The sequence below is a fragment of the Seriola lalandi genome, unplaced genomic scaffold (assembly GCF_002814215.2).
Source record: "Seriola lalandi dorsalis isolate HSWRI2012SDOR001 ecotype SW California unplaced genomic scaffold, Sedor1 jcf7180002054972, whole genome shotgun sequence".
Taxonomy (NCBI): Eukaryota; Metazoa; Chordata; class Actinopteri; order Carangiformes; family Carangidae; genus Seriola; species Seriola lalandi.
In genome coordinates, this window is record NW_019525660.1 from 4,799,013 (window position 1) to 4,815,983 (window position 16,971).

Here is a 16,971-nt window from a genome sequence, read left to right on the forward strand (position 1 = left end):
ATCTTTGAGTCTGATATTCAGTTCTTATAACACATCCTTTATAGCAAGCTCCCAGTTCCTGTATTAGCTGATGGTGTACATGTGCAGAACATGTCCACATCGGATAGAAATGCGTAGTGTGTAGTTGCTATGTTTTTATTCTAATTGTTAATACAAAGACAACAAATGTTCAACTCCAAAGCCCAAACTTTACCTGAGCACTCTGCATTAAATGTTCAATCAACGAACAAACCAAAAAACATTAATTCGACTCTTTGCCAACCACATTAACACCAAACTTAGGTTCATCTTTATTCAATATTTTCTAGATTACATAACAGTGCTAACATCATCTGTCATTTTCCCAGTTCCCCCTGTGCAGACGTCCATGGAGAAGCCTCATCTTTCTGTGATTAGTAATGTCTGTAACATCCTTTGTGCTGTGGACCAACCTCACAAAAGGATCAACATCTCTCAGGCCAGAAGTGTTTTTGTTTGAATTCCCTGCATAACACGATTATTTCAGTAATATTAAAAGGATTCAAGCATTGTTATTCTCATATAAAAATTCTCCCCCGCTAACCTTTTAGTATGAGTTTATTGGTCTATCTGTTCTATCATCTTCCTCTACCTCAGACCATGTCATTATAAGGTGGGACAAGATGTGGAACTAAATATGCTACAAATGTCAAGAAGAAACACTTTGAGAGGTAGAAACTAAAGATGCGATTTCCTTTGATTTTTCCTGTAATATTATTTATATCCAATTTTCATTCCTGTACTGTGGCTTAGATGTAGAGTAATTTTCAAGCACTCCCTTTCATTCATTTGATGGCCACGTTACAATGCTATATCATGCACACACTCACTTATTTAGAGAGGAGACATAGTCATTATAAACGCTGCTGTTGCAGCTTCATATTTTACTTTTTAATATATTTTCATAAGGTTTTTTTTTTCTGGCTTTTTCACTCTTGATTCCGGCTGTTGTATGGTTTCTGTTGAAGTAGAACAGGCAATTTTATTTCTCTTGAAGAGACAGAAATGAATTAAGTTGAAATGGCTTTTACTTAGAGTAGACATGACCTACTGAGAGAACGTTTTTTTAAATCATATTTAACAAGATGTTGTTAGTGCCAAGCTGAAAAAGATTGTGATTGACTTAATTAATGGAAAGCAAAATAGAAATTAAGCCACAAACTACAACAGACTGTCTATCCTATAGGAAATATAGAAGAAAGACAAAAAGTATTGCCTTCTTCTGAAGCAATGCAAAGTCCGTCCCACACAAGTCCACCTGGACTGAAATTGGAAAACTTGACTAAATCTATGTGGATTTACTCAGTTTAACCCTGAAATACTCAGGTGATCAACAATTTGTAATGTTTGTTTAAATTCAGTGTGTTTAGATTTCCTAAACTTGACCCAGTTTTACCAAATGTGCAACATGCAGCTGTGATTTGCGACACGAGATCATTTCTATTTGCTCACAAATAAAAACACCATACTTGCAGCCCATGCTTGAGGATGTAAGAGTTGTGTAATGTAAAATTTAGTAAAAGTAAACTTTATTGTACCGGAGGGGAATTTTGTTTGTCTTGGGTGCTACAGTCTGTTGCATAAAACATAAAAAAATCATAGAAACATAAGAAGCATTTGACACAATTCTCGACAGTTGCTTCCCATAAAGTAACATCTTATTAGCATAAAAAAGACATTTAACTATACTGAGCAGTGGTATCCAAAGTGTGGACAAGAAGGCAAGATGGACACTTTCATTTTTTTTCTGAGTCCTTTAAACACGGAGGATGAAACGACTCGTTGTACCTTCACTTGAAATATCTGTCCTTCTCTTTTCTTTCTTCCTTCATGTTTGACAGACCTTCCTCCTCCAGCCACGAGGGAACGCCCTCAGGGAGCGCCCTGGTGGTCTGCCTGAAAACGCCACAGAGCAGCTGATCACGGTCTTTGGACAGCGTGGGGATATCGCTGCCATCAGAAAGAGCAAGAAGAACTTCTGTCATATCAGATTTACTGAGGAGTTCATTGTGGACATGTCTCTCCTCCTCTCTGGTGAAGTGTCTTCACTTTAAAACTAGTGTAAGCTGTAATCCACATTTTCTCAGGTAGAATACGTAAACTCAGCCATCTGTCTCTCGCATTGTTGGTTGTGTTTTTACCAAATCGTCACTGCTTTGTAATGAAAACCCCAACCAACCCCTCCAATTGAGTTTTTAGGTACATATTGGTTTACATTGGTCTTAAAGGTCAGAGGATGAAGGCTTTCTTTCCTCCTCACCTAGACAATATTGAATGTGTTGAGACCACATCTATTGACAGTGCACTGGTATCAGAACACCCCCGACCCTCCCTCTGTGCCCCGGCACTCTTTCACCCCAGGTGGAGGAAGAATGATGAGCTGTTAACCTTTACTCTGATGGAAATGAAAGGCCTGATATCTATCACTCAGCACTACAATTCACGCATTCACCAGGGGCCATATGACAGATGGATAAATAGATAGGGGGATGCATGGACAGATAGATGGAAAGCTTGCTGCAGTCCATACAGTTTGTTTGGAGGTGAATGACGCTGGATGTATAGTTGAAGACACGAGAGAGTCAGGAGGCCAGAATGTGACCAAATGAATAGATTATAATTTATGCATCTTCTACTGTATATTAACTTTTGGTGGTTGTTTCTTTCTACATTTGTGGCCATGTGCATATGTGCATTAGCCTAACGGGTAGTATTTATTAGAATATGAGAATATCTCTGTTAATCAATTATCAAATTAGCTATAGCACCTGGAGTTTCACCTGATTTCATCAGTTTTTGCAGAAGCACTCTCCCACAGGGTCACTCCACTAGACAAATGAATTTTCTCAGACTCAAGATCCTCCGGCCAGTGGGATGCTGCTTTATCTGCTCTTTTAGAGGAAGAAGGCTTTCTGCTCGTTGTGTGACTTCAGCTTATGATTTTTTTATTTTATCTCCACCCACCAGCTTCTCCTGCACAGATGCCTTAAATGTCCCCATGTGAATTGCCGGCCATATATTCCCTTCTCACAAAGCTCATTTAAAACACCAGCCACTGCAATAATACCTTCTGCATTATTTAACGTGTGTGCGCCTGGGTTTATGTCTGTGTGTGATTTCATCTACCTGTTCCCTACAGTACGACTGGAACTGTTTGCCCATATGTTAGCCACATGACAGACCTGTGTAGCTTTCTCATAAATACTATTTTCATTCACTGTGGCCTCCTCTCCCACAACACACACACACATGGACACACACATTCACACGGAAATACACATTACAGCAGAAACAACCTAAAACTCAGAGTCATAGTCTTTCTTCTGCTTGCACTGATATCCAGATTTATATTCTTTTTTCTTTTTTTTCCTCAGATGGGAGTGTGTGTTCGTGTGTGTTTGGAGGGAAGGCTGGCGCAGGGCTTTCTGAGCTCGTTTAGACCAATCAATTAACAAACAAGAGTGACTGCACTTCACGCCCACAAACAGGCAGTGCAATGAGCTTGAGTGTCAGGTGGGAGGTGGTGGGGTGATCCAGGGTTGCCACTGTAATTAGTGTCTCACACTGTTGTACATACAGAGTAAAAGGCTCGAGTGACATACTCAGCTCTTGTCTGTCTAAGTGTCTGTCTATACACCTGGAGTGTTGATTCGATGACAGGCTGCGTAGATCAGGTTGTTCCTTCTTATCTGGAGGAAAATGAGGACGAGTTGATCAGTTCAACCTTGTCAAATACCTGTGTGTGTGTGTGTGTGTGTGTGTGTGTGTGTGTGTGTGTGTGTGTGCGTGTGCGCGTGCGTACTTTTTTTGTCTTCTAATCTGTGTATATCTGCCTATTCTGTCTGTGCTTATCTTTGTGTATCTGCTGTGCATCTGAATCAGAGTAGGTGTTGATAGAAATGTATATATCACCTTGTCGCCACTCTCATCCAAATTCTCTCACCTCATCTGAGGTCATCGTATCTATTTGAGCTCCAGCACAAGCAAAACAGAGAGTGGCCGACTCCACGTGGACCTCGCCCAGGCCAGAGACGACCTCTATGAGTGGAAGTGTCGGCAGTGCGGCGCAAGATGGAGGAGGATCGCCTCCGGCCACCTTCTCCTCCTCCCATCATCCACTACTCCGAGCACGAGCGCGGTGAGCTGGGAGAGGAGATCAAAGGTTGGTAGACAAACATGAAATATGCATACATGCCAAGTGTACTTGTGCGTACAGGATGCATTAACGGTGGCCAACCGGACATGAAAAAGTTCTGATCAGATTAAGTTTGGATGACAACTAACAACTGTTATGATAAACAATTAATCTGTAGATTCATGGACTAGTAATTACGTCATTTTATAAAATTTCATGATATAGTGGAAAATATCCATCACAATTTCCTAGACCCCAAGGTTTGAAGGTATGAATTATCAGTATTGGTACTAAATCATTTTCTGTTGAGTGAAAATTTAATCTGTTGTAAAACACTCTAATATGGGGTAATCAATATATAAATTGATTGTAAATTCAGAGCGAGCAGTGGCAGTAATTATTAAAAACACCCTTGACAATTCATTAAGTGTCCCTTAGTGTCTGCAGACTTTTTCTCGTCTGTTATGAAAATGCTCAGTGTGGTTGAGTAAAGGTCAGTGTTCAGAGCACATTAAAGCAGACGACAGGTGGAAGGAGCTTCTGGGACTTGAGAATATTTCCTAATGCAATCAAACATCTGTGGCAGGAGATTCCTTGTTGATCCCTTGTGACATTCCTGTCCTTAGCCTTTCGTCTTCACTTTAACTTCAAAGACAGGAAAGCTCTCGAACCTCAAATAGCTTAAGAGATGCACTAAATCTGAAATGTTGGGGAGATAGATGCCTGATGTGTTTCTTGAAATTGCTGATTTATCTGCTAAGTCACGACCACCATCCTCATCTGTGTGAGCTGATCTATCTCATCTCAAATAGATGAAACCAGCCAATTTGTTCCTGAGCTGGAACTTGAAACTATCTGAATACAGAAGTAAAAGCAGGACCGAGCAAATTTAATTGAGAAAAATCAGCAGATGATTTCACAGGAAAATAATATTTTTGCCTAAATGCTGCACTTTGAGGGGATTCCCCAGTAGCTCACCTGGTACAAGTTGTACCTATATACCCATATTATGGCTGACTCCTTACTGCAGCGGGCTGGGTTTGAATCCAGCCCAGGCCCCTTGCGACATGTCATCCCTCTTTCTCTTCCCCGTATCTCTCTACTGTCACTATGAAAATAAAGCAGAAATTCCAAACAAGTAATCTTAAGAAAAAGTGAGATGTTTCACAGATTCGAAAACATGTATATGTTCTTTACAGCTGTTCTCACAGCTCCTTGGGGTTGACAATGGTAACCCAATAACACACTTTGCAGCAAAGTAGTATCATTCTGTCTGGTGAAATTATTATACTTATATAATTTCCTGCAAGTTTAAAGTGACTGTACCATCTGGTCCTCGTCAGAATAGCTCTGACTTATGAATAAAAAGAAAAATGCAGATAAAGGAAGCAACAGGAAGTTTATTTATCAGGTATTTATTTCTGATAAGCCAAGATAATACATTCTTATATCTGAATTTTTGTATTAATGTTCGGGTAGTATCTCAGCTAAAGACCCATTAAATGAGAATCTGAATCTCTCTGGCTTCAGGCCATTGTCAGTGATCGAACACCGCTAATATTCCTCCAGATTCTCTATTAATAATGCTGCGGGGGGGGGCATGTATTATGAGACCTGAGTCTGCGTATTAACAAACAGGAACACCTCGAGGATTCATGAGCGAACACCTTGATTCAATATCTGTAGCGGCGGTAGATCATCATTCATGCCAGCCATCTGATGGAACCCACTGTGCGTTTATGATTGTGTGAATGAGTGTGTGTGTGGTTTGGATCGACAGAGTGAAATTGAGAGCATCTGCAGAACCCGTCTTAAATAAATATAAACCTCCCCAGCTGCTCAATCTGTAAAGACGCTAAGTAATGTTTATGTGTGTGTGCATGATGCATGTGCACCACTCTGCGTTATGTGTGTGTTGTTGAGGTCTGACAGAGTGTGTGTTGTGCTGATGCCGGTGTGTGGGAGCGTATTCTCTCCGATGCTGCTCTGACTTGTAAGCAGCACGGCGAGGCAGCGGAGGACAGGACTACCACAGCGGAATAACAACAATAGAAATCAATAAAGTCTCTTGACATCATCTGATTATTCACCAGACAAAGCAGGAGTACAGCTAAACAACCTGCGCTTTGTAAACAGCGGCTATACAACACGGCGCTCACCTTTACTGTAGAAATTTCATAAGGGCTTTTTACCAAGATATTTCTATTTATCATTGATTTTACCCGAAACTGTTCTTCTTATTTAACCGCCTGCTCTTTCATGTTGAGCGTTTAGATATGATATTTTTTTTTATCCCATCATTTAGTTCATCCATTCTGTTCTTTTCCATGGCAGTAACTCATCTCATCTCATTATCTTCATTCCCTCATTCTCTCGTCTCAGAAACTCTTGCACATGACCTGCAGACGACCCAGCAAACAATTAGAATAGATGTTGCTAAGTCAGCGTGTGTCAATTATACAATAATGCACAAACATTAATTACATTTTATTATTAATTAATTCATTATTATTATTTAATTATTAATATTTTTGTCTTCTTGCCCTCTTTAATTGTGCATACATTGTGAAGTGTTCTCTTCATTTGATCTCGTTTGAACTTGATACCTCCTGCGTTTTCCCTGATCAACAAATAATGAGTAAATTTTGCAGTGGCAGCTTTTCCTTGCTCCTGTTGACCCTAAGTCTTTCGTTCTGTCCCCTCTTGGCAAGACAGAACTTTAGTTGGCAGAGGCTGTTCTGTTATTGTATGTCTGTGGTATCGATTTTGGCCTCATTTCTCTGTCTCCTGTCCTCTCTTTTTACTTTCTACTTTCCTCCTATCTTGGTGAAATGATTGAGAGTTTGTAAAGGCAGCACTTTTTCTAGCCTCTCTTATGTAGACGCCTTTTTCCGTCACTTTACTTCTGCCCAGATGACAGTTAATACAGTGAGGGGATTTTTTTTTTCTATCTTGCCATGCTCATATTGACCCTGACTCTTGCTCTCTCCACCTCTTCTGCTCCCTGTTCTCTTAGATGACAGTAAGTTTCCTGAAGCAGTGCGTGTGCTCCTGACCTGGCTGGAACGAGGTGAAGTTAGCCGCAGGAACGCCAATAACTTCTACTCCATGATCCAGTCGTCCAACAACCACATCCGCCGGCGGCTGAGCGAGAAGAGTCAGCATTGAGAAGGAAATGGAAGAGGCCAAAGAGATTAGCAAGACCACAATGGCTGCTGTACTGGCTCAGTGTGAGTCCTGCCTGCTCAGTCACACAGTGCATGTATATGTAGTTTCAGACTGGCAACTTATAACCCTCTGATGAATCTTTGCAAAAAGCAACATCATAAGTTTCCCGTGTTAAGGAAACACCTTTCAAAACAAGGTTATGAAGTGCTTTGCAGAGCATGACAAGACAATGCTGAAAAGACATACATATACTTTAGGAATAATATAGATACTGTAGAAACATTTAAAAGAGATTTAAATATATATAAACACACTATAACATGGCTTTTGAATGGGTATTGAAAATGGATTTTTGAGATTTAAAGCCCCTCTAACACATACTGACTTTTTAGTAAAATCAATCTAAAACTCGCAGGTAACTTGTGAAGGGGCAAAGAATTGGTACAAAATGTTTAGAACCTTTTTGATTTGGTTATCAGCTTCACAGCCGTATTCATTTATCAACAGGAGGCCTGTCTGAGTGAGCCATGAGTACTGGGAGTTATAATAGATGAGTTGTTGGATAAAAAAGAAGAAAAAAAAAAAGCAAATACTTTTATTTCAAGGTCATGAAAGAGAATCTCTTGGCTGCTGTCTGTCCCCCAACGGACTGAGATACAATTATTACGTAACTGTTGCACCATAACGCTAAAACACAGATCAAAATTAAAAAATCACTGGAATTAGTGGTGACATGCTTAACATTAATGAACAAGAATTTGAAATTTGATTTTAGCAGGCTGAGTCATATGGGGATAAAATAAAAGGGTCTTTGATTTAACTAAAGCAGCTGATATGCCTCGCTCCACAGTACATGTTTATGTAAAAGGTGCAATGGTGAATCCTGCTGTATCTGCAGATGCCAAAACTGTTTGGATCCAGAAATGTTGCTCCTCCCCACTTGACCCACCATGAAGGCTTGACCAAAATCTCACAAGGCCCTGAGTTGGCAAATTGGGTCTTAACATGGAAAATTGGCTCAGGCCCCTCGCCACCAGTCAGGGAAACAGGATATCACGAGAGTATTTACAGGTTAAGGAGCATGTGAGCTCTTGCGTCTCTCTTGGTCACACATACATGCACTCGGTAAACAATTTATCCTATGTCACAGTCCCCGGAGAATAGCGCTCCGTCTTACAGAATTTGCCATTCAGTTAGTGCTATACTTGGGTAACAGGTGCAATCGACCACGCTATGCTGCAGTAATTCCCCTGACACTCTGCAGTCTGCTGTTCTATCACAGGTCACCGCTCTATACACAGCATATCAAATGCTCAAATATCCAGTGAGAAATACCATGACATAAATACACTCTAACCCGCACGTTTCACACATACACTTAGCAACACACACAAGGTCTTGCTCTCTCTCCCTGACTCTTCTTTCTCTCTTTCTCACACACACAGAAAGCAAGCAACACTTTACATTAATCATAAAAATAATAGGATTTGTTGCAAGTGACAAACGTTCCTGGAGCCACTTTGTAAAAGCTCACTGTAAGACAAAAATAAACTTGAAGCAGATTCTGTCCTTGTTATAGCTGATGTAAGTTGGCTTATTTTTATGAGCAAAATGTTTTAATTCAACCACACAAGGAAGACTTGTACCACATCTGCAATGCTGCAGTCCTACATCTAGTTCTGCTAGCTGTAGTCATAACAAAGGCACTGCCTGTTTCCGAGCATTATAGACAGAAATAAAAATTTAGCGATTAATTAATCACAAACCTGTTATTGATAGTGACCATATAGCCTGGCTCCTTACTTCTGCATGAGTGTCCATATATCGGATTTGTTCAACAACTGAAACAGGTCTGGTGATGTGCCCGCTGACAGCTCTTTCCCCTTAACAATGGTTATGTAGCAATAGCAAAACTTACAAACAGGTCCTTTAAGGCTCAATAATTATATTAACAAAAATTGAATTACAACATAGTCAGATTACAAGAAAAGCACAAAGTATGTGTAAAAAATGCAAAATACTTCAACAATGAAATTTAGATTTACCAAAAAGAAGACTTACATGTATAGGGCTTATTTGGAAAGAGATTGAAAATGCATTTTTCAATATAATATATGTATTACTGTGTCCAGTATGAGCAAGTCTTTGGAGATATAAGGTAAGTTTACCTTTTATCTCTTGCCTTCATTCAAGTTCTTTACCTTTATGTCACACAGCCGAGTCAACACTGTGTTCTCCTTTTCCATTTATCTGATACATTACAATGTGTAAGAAAAGTATGACATGAAAAAGGAACCACAAACTGTGAATGGCTCCGTTGAATGGCACAAAACAACAACAGTGAGGATGTGTCAACTGAAATCACTGTGCTGCTCTGTTTGATGCAAACCTACAGTATAAGCCTTCTTGTATTGATAGCTACTCATGTCGTATTGGTTTCAAAAGGGCAGGATTGAAGTGGGTTACGACCTCCTCTGACTTTCTCTTCCTTTGCCTTTCTCTCGTTCTATGTCTTTATTTGTCTCCGTCAGTCACACTCACTCATTCCGGTCGTTCTTTGTGTCTTTCTCTCTCATTAAAGGCCATCCACATCCAACACAATAATCCATACAAACACTTATTTCTATTCATGAGTTTGTCTTCCGCTCACCGTAGTTCCACCCATGCAAATGTCAACACTGAGATTGGTCTCCCATGAGGCGGTTTTACACACCACACCTGTGAACAAAAGACACATCCATATTTACCAGGCTCTGCTTTTGTCAGAGCTTCTGCCTACCACCCAAGGACACATTATTACAGACATTCACACTTCTGTCACCTTGAATAGAATTACCTTTATAGTAAAGCCCTGGAGGCACCAGACATGTGGAAAGAGGAGCATCTTGCTTATGGCTGATGCGCCGCCGTTTTCTCAACTGTGTTTTCTCAACTGTGTTTTCTCAACTGTGTTTTCTCAACTGTGTTTTCTCAACTGTGTTTTCTTCATGTGCCCAGAGTATTCTTACCAAAATAGTAGTAGTAGTAGTTTCCATTTCTGAAGCATCAAATGCACATTTGAGTGTATATGATTGCCTATATTTATTGATGATCATTATGAAATTAATTTACAATCATGCATTCCATTTGTCATTTACTTTTTCTCTATGTAAATAGGAAAACTGGCTTTTTCCCACATGCTCAGGAAATGATTAGAAATATTTCTGCAACTTTGGACAGTCCGACACAACCATTTTCCACTCTTCAGGTCCCTTTCTGTGTGTAGATCCAAGTGAAACACCATGAATACCTTTGAGAAGAGACCGCTAGAGGTGTGCTCCGTTATCTCCGAATTTAAATGATTACGGTGAGTCGCCACTCACTATGACAACTGGCTTTTCACCCTGCCTTCGAATGTAGCCAGAGCAGAGCAGCTAAAAGCTGTTAACTGGTCAGGGAATACAAGACCTTGTGGTTGTGTGCTTTTTAGAAGAGAAAACGAAAAACCTGACCAGGAGTGTTGCTACTACCATGGACTGTGTCTTGGCCCTAACCACAACTAGTTTCTGACATGTCTTGCTAAGCACGACTGCCTTCCATCAAAAACATAGGCAAGATCTCCTGGGTGCTTCCCTCTCACTAGAGAGATAGTTTTACCTCTCAGTGCTTTCAGAGAGGAGGAGGAAAAAGCCAAGTTAAAGCATCATCTTCCTCTGTTGTCTGAGTTCCCTGCCATCTGTCTACTTTGGAGGAGAAAGTGCTGTGCTTTAGGTTTGGCCTGTACGCCCTCTTTTGGCTGAACCCTGGACCAAAGCAACAGTGTAAATACATGAAGAATCTGCAATTTGTTGCAGCTGGATTTATGTTTTTTCTGCCAATGTTATGGCCCACTTTAAGTCCCGAAATGAAATTATTTTAATTGATGCCAGAATGTTTTCTGGCCCCTTACAACTAACTGGTGTCTTTATGAAGTAGTTTTGTCAGTTCTGATTTATAAAATGAACAGTTTTCCAGAGCAAGTTCCGCTGTGTTCTGCTGCCATACTTACTAATTCGTTTGCTGTGGATTAGTTCCAGGCTTTGTACACAGTGAAAAATATGAGATCTTGATTTCTACTCACCAACTGATTGATCAGTCTTTGGATATAAAAATATCACGTAGAATTTCTTCGATTAAAGTACTTTAAACATTGGTTTATATTGATTCCATATGCTTAAGAACCTTGCACATTCAGTAACCTTACCATAACAATGTCAATTCTGCACTCTCTAATTTTCATGTATTTTTAGTGGATGTCAGTGACTGAGCCTCACAGCAGTGCAGAGAAAGCTAAATCAAATTGGAATTGGAATTTGAATATGGACGAATGTTTAAATATACCGTATAGATGGAGCATGTGTTCAGATGTATAAGTGCCTGATCCAAATGTGGTGACTGCCAGGGATGGTAGACACAAAGCAGTGGATTGCAATTAAGACTTCAATAAAACTTAAGTACTCTTAGAATAAATGCATTATTAATACAGACACCTAATGGACATGTACACACTTATAGACATACATTTTCCAAGGCCAAACTGTATTATCCAATATATAAGCTTCAATATACATCCAGAACATAAAAACAGACACCTTGGGGGGAAATTGCAATATCAATACACCATAATGTAGAACAGAGCTGGTGCAGTCTTTACCATGAACATATCAAGAGTAGAAAGGGTGCAGTATGTGATGGTTGCGAGATACATCGAGCTCTACAGCCATCTTGTTGTTTTTCTATAATGTTATTGTATTGAGTGATGGCGGAAATCTATACAGATGAAGTGCTGAGTTCACTGTCTTCAGCCTCCAAGTCATCCTGATGGTCTCTTTAGAAAGGGAAAGAAGGCAGCCAGTCAGCAAAACAACATAAAAGAGTCTATCCTGGCATCATATAAAAGCTGAGGTAGTTATGATTGTGAATTAATGCCTAGTCGCCTGGACAGCCATCACAGAGGACTGTATTGGCAATTGCTACAGGTGAGTAGATTAAAGACTGATAACACAATGACTCAAAATTAGCTGCCAAACAGCTGAATATCTAGAAAAACAAACTGTTCTTTGTGCTTTGTTGGTAGAGCTTCTTAAGAGGACTTTTGAGCTGAACACAGTGTAAATAACAGATATGAGTATGACTTGCATAATAATTGAAGCAACTGAATTAATAAGAAATCAACTGACTGTAAGTGCATTTCTTCATATTCTCTTTGGTCTACAATATTTTGATCATGTAAATGTCCTAATGTTTTAGGATATGATTTGACTTCCTCATCTAAGTTGCATTTGTGTCCTGTGTTTTCTCCTGTCTCTCTTCTGTAAGCCACATTATGATGAACCAAATCTGACAAAAGCATTTGCATTTTACCAAATAACAATGATTGAGACTTCGTTGGTAAAGATTTTGAACATTGCTATATCTTAAAAGCCTCATAAAATTAGAATCGGATTTCTAATCAGCCATATTACCTGGTGTCATAACAAAGATGTTGCTTCTTTGATTAAAGTAGTTCTCCTTCGCCTCAGAAAACACAATAAACATGATGGAAGTGTTCTTTTGTTATCTTTTTTTGACTCACACGACCATCTGCTAAAAACTTTATAACCTTTAATATAACTTTGACACGAAGAACATCCATATTGGCAATTTTATGCCAGGCAGCATTCTCTCTTCACACCATAGAGAATACCTCTAAATCTGCTGAAAATCTGGACTTTACAATGGTTCCACTGGGTTACAGTGTATAATATTTGATATTATTTAATATTTTATCGTTGATGCTGCACATTAAACAAAAAACTAAATCCCTGAGTGTGGTGTATCTGAAACATTCACTGTAAAACTATTTCAAGAGGACAGCAGCCATGTTTTTTAGCTCTTGTCACACTTTCTCAGCAATGAACAATCTCTTACGGGCCCTACTATTACAACCAATTTCATGGGAAAGCAACCATCTCTATGTCGCCAATGATTGAATCCTTTTAAGACAGTGATTCTCCCCTTGCAGGGGCATAGAGCTACTGCAGGAGGTGCGTAGAAGACCAGGGAAAAACATGGAATGAAACCAAGTTGAATTTATACGGGAAGATAAACAAACAACAGTTTTCTGATGCTATTGTGCCGACCTTTATTTTACTAAAACTCAAGTTGGATCCTTTTTTATAAGTTGCTTTCCCTATCACTGTAAATGATTGATAATAATTGTGGGGTGATGGGGTGTTTATTTTTTTCAGTTTCTGAAGGGGAGCATGCCAGAAATAGTTTGAGAACAGCTGTTTTAAGATAATAAGTGCTGTGTAGAAATCTGTTGGACAGAGTATTAATTATTGGTGGGTGTAGGCTAGTAGGTGACGAGAATATCAACTCTTTATGTCAATACATGGCACATAAAAGAAGCCTAGAGCCAAACCACTGTGAAACATATTGCTTGTTGCCCTTTTCCTTGCATTAATGTTTCTTTAAATTATCTCCCGTCATTGAAATTTGAAGAAACCAAAGACTCCTACATTATCCTACTATGATGATAAAATTAAAAGGACACACCAAAACCGATCCAAACAAGATGAGGAAAATATATTTGGGATCTGTGGTTGATGGAGTTTGCTAAATGTGATCAGGTACATGTCTGTTGTGTTTAGAAATGCATGTGGCAACATCTAGCTGGCTCCACTCTTTCACTCCTCTTTCCTACTTCCCTCTTTCTTTCTCTTTCTTTGCATCTGTACATCTCTTATTCACCATAGTTGAACAGATTATGTCTGTATTCCACGCTGCTTCCAAACAAAAGGCATGGGACCATTTCTCAAAAGCCCAACACAATAACCTGGACATGTGGCATAAACAGGTTAGGTTTGTTTTTTGTTTTTTTTTACTACAAGATTACGTCATCTTTTTTGTCATTGCATGCAAAGGGATTTACATAGCTGTATATAATTTTAGTAAGGACCAATTTAGCAGTGATCAATACTTTTGGTATTTTTAAACATTTTTCAACCTTTTTGTTTTTAAGTAAAAAATTGTGAACTGTTAATTGTAAACTGTGTATATAGCTTCTTCCAATGTATATTTTGTGATGGCAAAGTACAAAGAATAAGAGCAAGGGGGCTAAAATTGAACCCTGAGGCACTCCTAAAGGAGGAGATTCAACCTATTGGGAGCTGTTTCCCAAATGGCAACTTGGACACGTATGTAGTAAATTAAAATGACCAAGAAAAGGGAATTTGACATTAGAGTGTGAATATTGTGTCCATACAAGTTTCGTTCTGGCTCTGCGTCAAGCTGAAACAATATAGAAATTAGTCTATTTTTACATTCATTATCAGGAATAGGTGTCTTTCTAATACATGAAGGAACATTAGAACTCTGATTAATAGTGAAGCAGAGTTATAAACACTCAACATTTTAACAATATAGTTTTTACCTAGTTTTTGCCTCAAATTTCTATATTAAATTTAGTAATCCTATTTGCACATAGTACTAATCAAAATAATAAGAATTATGTTAATAACAGGTGTAAATGGAAAAGTTTATGATTAGATCTCATCCAGATGATGTATATGGGTTCAGGTCGCATGTTAAATAAGGTTTTGCGGGTAATTTTAGGTTGTTCTAATGCATCTCTGTTCTTAACAGCATCATCATTCGCTGCTTGTGGCCATGTATAGAGAGACAGAGTACAGTGCGTGTTTTCATGTTTTGTCTGAGCAGGAAATTGAGGTTATCAACCTCATCATTTTTTTCAGAAACTAAGAGGGCTTTGCTTTTTGCATTATTATTTACTATTAGGCCAATTCCACATTAATTATGGTGAAGACTTGTGTTTAATGTAGTCTGATTGGTGAAGTTTTGATTTGCAGAGAGTCTGTTAATGAGTGAAGAGACAGTTGAATTAGGGGTGCAATCAACAATATTTTACACACAGACACACACATATTCATGCACTCACACAAACACTGCGTATAATGTTGTATATCCACGCACAGGAAATGCACATCATTCCAAATCAAGCTTTGTCACAGGATGTTGCTGAAACATTTTCCCTGTTGAATGTCAATGAGGCCCTATTCTTTGTGAATATTCATGTACAGTATCAAAAGAGAATAGCGTTCATTCTGCGCCATCCCCTGCAGACCTATGAAAATGCTAATAACTTTCCAGAAATAGATCTAGGCAAGCATTTAGAACTGCTGCTGGGAGCTGTCCACATTAGAGTCTTGATACATTAATCACACTTTATACTTTAACCTACGAATATTGATTTGCTGTTAGGCGGAGCACCATGCCTCTACATATTGCTATTAACTCCCAAGTGTAATGGCAGCAGCCTTTGTATCAGAGGTGGTAGCTCATAGGGTGAATGTATGTTCACACTCCAAATAAGCTCCTGAATGATTCACGATGCTTCAGTCAGGCTGGGTGTTGTGTACATTATGGTATCTGTTGGTTATACAACAAATTGAAGGAGCGATTTGTAAGTTTTGCTATTTACTTTCCAGTCTAGAGGAAGAAGTTGCATATTTAGTATTAAACTAAATTCCTTTACCCACCAAAGGTGGTCTCCAGCACTGAAAAGCAAACCTCTTGTTTTGCTTCTATTTCTAGCACTGCTTTTCATCTAATGAAGTTAGCATGCTAACCAGCTAGCCTCAGCCCAGTGGGACTGTCGTCAATTTCCGATACTGAGTCACCGTATCGTCGAGTCTGTCATGAAGAAGTAGCTCTGTTCAGAAGGCGTAATAACTGGCTGAAGCTCTTGCCAAGACTAGTAAGTAAACAGCTGTTAATGCTAACATTGGTTATGTAACAATAGCAAAACTCACAAATGGCTCCTTTAAATACAGTACATTTAAAGTTTTTGTAAGGCACTTTTATGCTCAATAACATTTTCCAAAGATTAAAAAAGCAAAGAGTATGCATTATATATGAGGAAAACAATAATGTGAAAGCTCATGATTAAAGGAGTACTGTGAATCAGAGTCTGACCATTCTTACAGATAATATTTCCGTCCACCGCTTTTGACTTGACTGATATATCTCAACAACTGTTGGATCATTTGCCATGAAACTTGGTACACACAGTCACAGGCTCCAGAAATAACTCTGGTGATCCTTTGTCTTCTCATCTAGTGCCCTTATCATGTCAGAATTTTGATCCGACATGACAATGACATCCCCATATATCCTCAGCTGTACTTTTGTGTTTAGTGCTAATTAGCAAATGTTAGCATGCTGTTACTTTAAACTAAGATGATGAACATGGTTATCATTATACCTGCAAAACATCAGCATCTTAGCATTGTCCTTGTGAGCATGTTAGCATGCTGATATTAGCATTTAGCTCAAAGCACCTAACTGAAACTTAAAACATGACAGCACCAGTTGTTTTGGCAAATCCCCCAAAAATGACATTCATAAAACAGATCATAAAACGTGGTATGTAAGGCAAAAAGGATTATCTTATCATGAATGAAACAACATTTCGTGTAAGACTCAATGGGCTAAAAAACATAATTTTAGTAATATATTAGTGTACAGGCTTCTACTGCAGAGGAAATCATCTGCACAGACACAATGTCACGTCTCTTGCTCTCACTAAGGTGAAATCTGTTATGTCTCTTAAGGGACACCAGGTTTTC

The 16,971-nt window shown here is 38.9% G+C and overlaps 1 pseudogene across 1 annotated transcript in view; it reads left to right on the plus strand.

The window, feature by feature from the left end:
* The window catches only part of LOC111648294 (ecto-NOX disulfide-thiol exchanger 2-like), a 35,241-nt pseudogene extending 26,344 nt beyond the window's left edge, over positions 1-8,897 (plus strand). Inside the window, exons 3-5 of the transcript XR_015436635.1 lie at positions 1,860-2,052; positions 3,972-4,180; positions 7,170-8,897. The product of XR_015436635.1 is annotated as an ecto-NOX disulfide-thiol exchanger 2-like (transcript). The remainder of the gene's footprint in view (positions 1-1,859; positions 2,053-3,971; positions 4,181-7,169) is intronic.
* Positions 8,898-16,971: the final 8,074 nt, after the last annotated feature.